Source organism: Myotis davidii, unplaced genomic scaffold (assembly GCF_000327345.1).
Source record: "Myotis davidii unplaced genomic scaffold, ASM32734v1 scaffold199, whole genome shotgun sequence".
NCBI classification, from domain to species: domain Eukaryota; kingdom Metazoa; phylum Chordata; class Mammalia; order Chiroptera; family Vespertilionidae; genus Myotis; species Myotis davidii.
In genome coordinates, this window is record NW_006290680.1 from 3,983,494 (window position 1) to 3,991,401 (window position 7,908).

Genomic DNA, 7,908 nt, shown 5'->3' on the forward strand with positions numbered 1-7,908 from the left:
GTGGAAGGAGATTTGAGATCAGAGGCTTGGGGTTATAGGCAATGTCCTAGTTCTTTACCTGTGGGTCATCACATAGATATTTGCTTTAAAAATATTCATTAAAGTACATATTTATATTTTATAAGTCTTGTCATAATTTATTTTATTTTTAAAATATATATGTTTTATTGAATTAAGAGAGGAAGGGAGAGGGAGAGAGATATAGAAACATCAATGATGTGAGAGAATCATTGATTGGCTGCCTCCTGCACACCCCCTACTGGGGATGGAACCTGCAACCCAGGCATGTATGTGCCCTGGACAGGAATGGAACCCGGGATCCCTCAGTCCACAGGCCGACGCTCTATATACTGAGCCAGACCAGCTAGGACAGTGGTCGGCAAACTGAGGCCCCTTGAGTGTGGCTCTTCCACAAAATACCACATGCGGGCACACACATACAGTGCGACTGAAACTTTGTGGCCACACTCAAGGGGCCAAAGAGCCGCATGCGGCTCGTGAGCCGCAGTTTGCCGACCACTGCCCCAGGGAACAAGGAGCAACGTGTCCTCTATTAGGTGAAATATATATTTTATTGATTTTTTACAGAGAGGAAGGGAGAGAGATAGAGAGTTAGAAACATCGATGAGAGAGAGACATTGACCAGCTGCCTCCTGCACATCTCCCACTGGGGATGTGCCCGCAACCCAGGCACATGCCCCTGACCGGAATTGAACCTGGGACCCTTCAGTCCGCAGGCTGACGCTCTATCCACTAAGCCAAACCGGTTTCGGCAAGAATCACTGTTTTATTGAGCCTTAACTAAGTGTCCAGTGGCACTGTGCTAAGTGCTTTACTGTGCAGTTGATCTTGAACAACGCAGAGATTAGGAGCACCAATCCCCCTGCAGGCAAAAATTTGTGTATTACTTTTGGCTCCCCTAAAACTGAAGTACTGTTGACTGGATGTCTTACTAATAACATAGTCGATTAACACATATTTTGTATGTTATTTAGTACATTACATACTATATTCTTACAATAAAGTAAGGTAGAGAAAAGAAAATATTTTCAAGAAAATCATAAGAGAAAATACATTTACAGAACTGTATGTATTTATTGAAAAAATCTGAATATAAGTGGACCCCTGCAGTTCAAACCCATGTTGTTTAAGGGCCAACTGTATTTGATTCTCTTCCTTCTCACAACAGCCCCACAGGTAGTACTATTATTACTCCAGTCTACAAATGGAAACAGAGGCACACAGAGGCTGAGAAAATGACCTAGTCAGAGTCACACAGCTAGCAATCCAGCTCAGTGAGGATTCAAACTAGGCCGGTATGCCCCACGGGCACAGTGCTTAACCACTAACCCACACTGCCTCCTAGATTTGGGGAGTGCCACTCTGACCAAAAAGAATGGCTCACCCGCTCACAGCACTCTGCAAATTCACCCAGTAGCAGTTGATAGGGTTTAGCGGCCATGTTTTAGAACACAGTCAGACGGACATGGGTTCAAGTCTAGATTCAGAATTTACCTGTGTGACCTAGGGTAAGTCCTTATTTTACCAGGTGTCAGGTATACAGTAAGGGCACAATCGGCGTTCACCTCTAAAAGATATTCATCTTTGACTGCTTTTGGTAGCCTGTGAGATAGGCAAGGCAAAGCGCCACGGTCCCCGTTTAGCAGATGAAAGTCTGGTCAGTTCTCATGCCACTGAACTGCAAGGAGGCCCAGAGGGTCCCACAGGCCCCTTCCCAGCCCCGCCCTGTTGAATTCTTAGGGTCCTGCACTGGCATGTGACCGCAGGCCGGTGCTCCACACCCCGCGCAGGAATCCGGTGGTCAGGCTCGGGGCGCTGACGCGGAGGCTTTTCCGCTCCAGCTGCACAGGCCGGCAATACAGCAAATTCCACAGCCACACCTGGCGGTGCAGCTGTCCGACTGGACCAAGACAAGGATTCTCCAGTCCTCCGCTGCTGGCCCCAGGGCACGGCTGCTGGCCCCGGTGGCCTCACGCCCCAGACTGCGGGGCCTGGGCTCAGGAGCATGGGGTGCCCCTTCAAGGTTAAGCCCGCATGGCCATCCACACCTTCCAGCTCCCACCCCCACTTTTTTGGAGGAAGGTGGGGGCTAGTCCTCCCAGGAGGTTGAGGGGCTCCTTGGCGCAGCCCTGCAAACACCCAGCTTGGAATCCTTACAGAGAGGAGGACAGAAACAGACCCCCACCCCCTGCCCCAGGTTTCAGGGTTCTGGGGTCCATGGGATATCAGCCCGTAGGTTGAACTGGGGTGAGGCGCTGTCTTTTCCTGAAGAACTAAGCCCTGGTCTGCCCACCTCCCATAGGGCACAGCACTGAAGGAGAATCTTAGGTCTTCATCAGCCCTGCAGTTGGTGAGGCATTCAAGGCCGCCAACCCACAAGCAAAAACCGGTGCTTACCTCTGAGCTGATCTCTCAATCCACCTCTTACACTCTCTGTACCCTCTGAGTCTTCCCTAACCTGCCTTTTTTCAGTTCTTCAAATGGACCAAATTCCCTCTTGCCTCAGAGCCTTTGCCTGTGCTGTTCCCTTCTTGTACTGCTGTCTCTCTGGCTCACCTCTAGTGTTTCAGCTTCTCTTTTCACCCAGATAACTACTCAGTTTTAGGGGGGTTGCTTAATCATCATGTATTACTAATATGACTAATGGAGTATCTTGAAAATTCCTGAGCCATAGCTCTTCTGCATGAAGTTTATAATCAACTTGCCAACTTCTTCCAGAAACCTTGTTGGAATTTTATTGGGATCATACTGTGTCTGTACATTATGCTGGTGAGAACTGACAGCACACACAAGTTTACCTATATTGACATGATTCAGAAACAAATTAGACAAAAACGCCTTCAGCCTCCAAGAGCTGTTTTGCTCGTGCTCTTCCTTTTTACTTTTATTTCATTTCATGAGAGATCTTATTAAGCCTATTTTACAGACGAGGAAACTGAGGCTCAGAGAAATTACATGACTTGCCTCAAAGTCCCATGGTGAGGAAGTGGTGGGGCCAAGACCCACGTCTGTCTGACTCACAAAGCTGCCCATGGAGTCAGTTCAGTCTATGGGTTTGGTTTGCCTGTGTCTCCATTTGTGTGTTTACATGTAGGGTGTGTTCCCATGTACCCAGAGTGGGAAAGCATTTATATTTGAAGAGGGATGTGCTGTGGGGTTGAGTAGGAGTGCAGGTGTGTCTGTTTTACTGGACAGTGACTTCTATTTGTGTCAGTATCGGGGTCTTTGGATGTGTGTATACAGTGTAAGGGGTTTTCGTGGGTGTATTGAGGAAAGGTAATTATGTATATGGGGTAGGAAGTGTGTGTTGGGGAGACAGGAATGCGATATTTCTGTTGGTGTGTGTGTTTTCTCTTTTATATAGGACTTTAATTTTATACTTGCTGAAAGAGCTCTTTTTAAGATTTTTAAAACTATATATAACTCTTAACTTTTTTATTGAGGTATAAATTAATTTTAAATGCCAAAATCTAAAGTGTACAAGTAGATGAATTTCTATATATGTACACCACCCAGATCAAAATAGGGAACAGATACAGCAGCCTCAGTAGGAGCTCCATCATTCCCCTCTCAGTCAGTACCTCCCAGAATTAGCCCTTGTTCTGACTTCTATCATCCTAAGTTAGTTTTGCCTATAATTTAGCATCTTGTCAATGGAATCATGCAGTTTGTTTGGGCAGGTTAATAGCCAACATTGGAAAAACTTTGCTTTGTGTGCTAACACTTTCAGTGTCTCACTGAATTTCTCATAATGGCCAAATAAGGTAGCACCTATTTATTGTTCCCAATTTACAGATGAGGAAACTGAGGCTTAGAGAGGGCTTATGACTTGCCCTGCTTCACTGAGAGCCAGGATCCTCTCTGACTCCGCAGCTCTGGTCCTTGTCCACTAGACCATCCAACCATCCACTAGGTACCCTGCCAAAGAAGTGGCTGTTAATTGGGTAGAGAGAGAGCAGCAGTCAGACCTGGGCACCCAGAGGTGCTTCTGGGTGTATTTTATCTTCCGAGGAACTGGTTTCTCTGAACCTGCTGTGAGACCTCTCTAATCCTGTTTGCTGGGTCAGGACCTGCCACAGGCAGCCCAAACACCGCTGTGGTGCGGAGACACACCAAGCCACTGGGGTCGAGTTCGGGCTCCCAGACTTATTTGCTGTGTGACTGTGGGCAGGTTGCCTCCCTCTTTGAACCTCCATGTCCTCAACCTTTAAAAAGAAGGTACGTGGTTCAGGCGGTAACAGATGGAAGGTGTCACCATGTAAATTACTACAGCTGTTATTTTTTTAAATCCTTTTTATGGTAAAATAAAACACAAATACAGAAAGTCACATAAAATAAATGTAGAACCTAATAAGGTGAACCATGTGCAACCACCAGTCAGATCACAAAATAGAAGCCTTTCAAATGTCCCACCCCATCATAGCCAGAATTTACTATATAGTATTTCTTTGTGTTTCTTTATAGTTTTATTGCCCAAGGACCCATCTCTAAATAGTAGAACTTAGTCTTACACCATTGAAAAATGTTGTGTTTTTTAAGTGTTTCCACTGATTCCTCTTCCATCCCTTTTGTTTTCTTACAGTTTATCTTTTGGAAGGACCTGCAGTGCTGGTTTGTTGTTTTTTACATGTTTTTATTGATTTTAGAGAGAGAGGAAGGGAGAGGAGTGGAGAGATAGAAATATCAATGATGAGAGAGAATCATTGATCAGTTGCCTCCTGCATGCCCCTACTGGGGATTGAGCCTGCAACCCAGGCATGTGCCTGGACTGGATATTGAACTGGTGACCTTTTGGTTCATGGGTCAACGCTCAACCACTGAGCAACACCAGTCAGTGTTGACCTGGAGAGTTTTGAAGGGTCTGGATCACCACTGTGTTTTGTTTTTCTACACGTGCTTTTCTCCCTCAAGCTCCCTCCCTCCTGCACTTCGATTTGGAATATAGTAAATCTGAGTTGCAGTACTGAGTCTGCCAATTGCAGTGTCACCTTGGTCAAGTCACTTAACCTCTCTGAACCACCTTCCTCAACTGGCAAATGAGGGAGTGACTGAGAAGATTCCTAAGGCCCTTCCAGCTTTCTCCGTCTCCTCTCTCAAGCACCAGGCTCCTGTCCCACAGTCTTTTCTCAGAAGCAGCTATTGCAGGGTAAGGATCAGAGAGACCTAGTGTTGGGACCCAGTTTCCACTGGGACTGGCTATGTGAACTTGGGTGAGTTACTTAATCTCTATGAGTTTCTACTTTCTCCTCTATAGAAAGAAGATCCTGATATTTAACCCATGAAATGAGCTTAAATGAGATCATGACTCTAAAGCATTTAGTGCCTGGCATCTAGTATGTGCTAAGTAAATATTGACTGTTATTGTTATTATTATTAGCTATTATTATAGGTAACACTTATTGGCTGCTTTCTCTGTCCCAAGCTTTGTGTCAAGGATCTTCAGATGTACTAACTCATTTAATCCTCATAACAGTGTCATGAGGCAGCCCTGTTTTATAGATGAGTAAACTGAGGCCCAGAAAGGTTAAGTAGCTTGCCCACAGTTACATAACTAGTAAGCCATAGAAGTGGGTCATAGACCTAGGCTTTCTGTTAGCTACTGAGTTATACTGCCTTGAATATTACCGCTGTCTAGAATAATTTCCCCACTGTTCACTCAAACTCAGAGAGAATCCTAGGATGGGTGAGGATGGAGCAATAGCTGAATCCAGGGTGATAAAATTCCAAGGGTGAGAAAGTATTCCTACTCTAAAGGTAGTGACCAGCCAGGACATTCATCTGGGTTGCCCCTGGTTATTTCCTGCCTCCACCTTCTAACATTTTTATCCCCTGGAAACCTGCCTTAGTCAATGAGGACACAGAGAAGCTTCCACCTGGTGGAGCAGCCAGGGGTGTCCCTGTTTGTTTGCCACCAGTGTGATTTCTGGGTTTCTGGGGATGTGTGAACATGCAGGACAAGAGATGGTGACTTTGTATGCATGACGGAACTGCAGGGTGGAGAGACAGTGTAACCAGCCTTCCCAGGTGCCTATCCCACCTCAGCCACCCACTGGTTGTGTGACCCCAGATAAATGACTCCCCTCTCTGTTCCTCAGTTTCCTCATGTATATAAAAATGGATGTAATGACAATAGTATTGACTGGATAGGGATGCTCTGAAGATTGAATAAGCTTATCCACAAAAGTGATTAAAACAGTGCTGGGCACTGAGATAGGGGCAAATACATACAGCTTATATGTGTCAGATATTAAATGTGAAAGGGTGGGTGCACAGTAGAAGGGGTGCACAGTAGAAGGGATCGCGGGCTGGTGGAATGGATTGTCTGATTTGTGGGAGGAGGATGTGTTTGTGTAATGTGTGCACAGTTGCGTGTGCATTCTATAAATGTCTTGAGGATATTCACTGTCAGAATCCCAGTTACCACACAAACAAGCTCTAGGCCCTATGGCAAGACACTGAGGCTCTGTGTGCCTCAGTATCCTCATCTGTACAATGGGTGGGGTTACTACCTCAAACTTAGCTGTGAGAGATGGATGTGAAGCTCTGAACCAATGCAGGTGCCAGTTACATGGGAGACGTTCATGTTAAGCATTTTGAGAGAGTGGGCACAATTGTTGACATTCCTGGGGTCCTAAGTGCCAAGGCTGTGTCCTCCTCCCCTGGGCTGCAGAGCTCCCCCTGGTGTACCACGGATCCAGCTGCTGTAGGCAGAAGAGCCCTAGTCCAGTTTCTCCAATGGGGCATCTGAGGCCCAGAGAAGGATAGGGACTCACCCTGGGATACCCAGCATACTGAATATACCCAGAGATGGGGCTAGATGGGAGCCAGTCTCTCTTCTCCCTCTGGGGTGATCTTGCTCATTTCTTTTCTGTTTCTTGTTTTTCTTTCTCTCTGCAGAGGTCAGTATTGGCAGCTCCCATCACTCACTGCTCTGCCTGCCCCACTTCCCCCAGCATCCAGCCTGGGCTGGGTGAAGCTGCTCCAGAAGGAAGGTGTGTGGCAGCAGGCACTGTCTGGGCCATGGAGGCTGGAGCTGGGTGGCTGCCTACAGTTAGAATCCCATGTGTCTGGGGAGCACTCCGCCTGGGTAGTCCAGTCCTAGCTTCCAGCCCTGCATCACCATCTGGTTCTGCCTGGGGATTCTCAGAGGTCACTGGAGGAGGAGGCTGAAGACTCACAAATACTTCAAATTTTTTTTTTTATGTAACATCTTTCTTGTAAGTCTATTCCCCTCTCATAACAAAAGTATTGTGTATTATTCATGGAGAATACAATTAATCAGAGAGGAGGAAATTAAACTTTCTTAACTCAGAAGGACAATAGCAAAGGGGCTTTGGCAACACACACACACACACACACACACACACACACACACACACACACCGTGTGCCAGGACTGTCCGAGTGCTCCACAAATGTTAACTTATCTAGTCCTTGCAGCAATGCTCTAGGTAGGTCCCATTATGACAGCTGAGACACAAAATGGTTGAGTAACCTGCCCAAGGACACCCAGTTAGTGAGTGAAATGGGGATTTGAATGCTTAACTAATGAGGCTACACGGTGCTATGAGCAGCATCACAACGATATGCCCTGAGGCTTTATTCCTATGCATCTATACAAAAGATGGCATCCATTTTACATACTCACAGGGCCCTGCCGTCATACTTGGACTTGAATCCTTGCATTGTTGCAGATAGGCTGGCGTGACTTTTGTTCCTTCACCTCTATGGGACTTGATTTCTCTATCTGTAAAATGGAGAGCTATCAGGTATACTTCTGAGAGTTGGCTGAGCTTTCATATGAAGCACTCAGTCCTGGCCTGGTGCATAGTAGGTGCTCATGAGATGGGCCATGTTAACAGCCTGCTCTGAGGCCAGTGGGCTATGT

General features: G+C 46.4%; 1 long non-coding RNA gene across 1 annotated transcript; it reads left to right on the forward strand.

Moving 5' to 3' along the window:
* Positions 1-4,808: 4,808 nt before the first annotated feature.
* Positions 4,809-7,279, forward strand: LOC107183091. Its single transcript, XR_001513865.1, has 2 exons — positions 4,809-5,231; positions 6,919-7,279. It is a non-coding gene; the product is annotated as an uncharacterized LOC107183091 (long non-coding RNA).
* Positions 7,280-7,908: the final 629 nt, after the last annotated feature.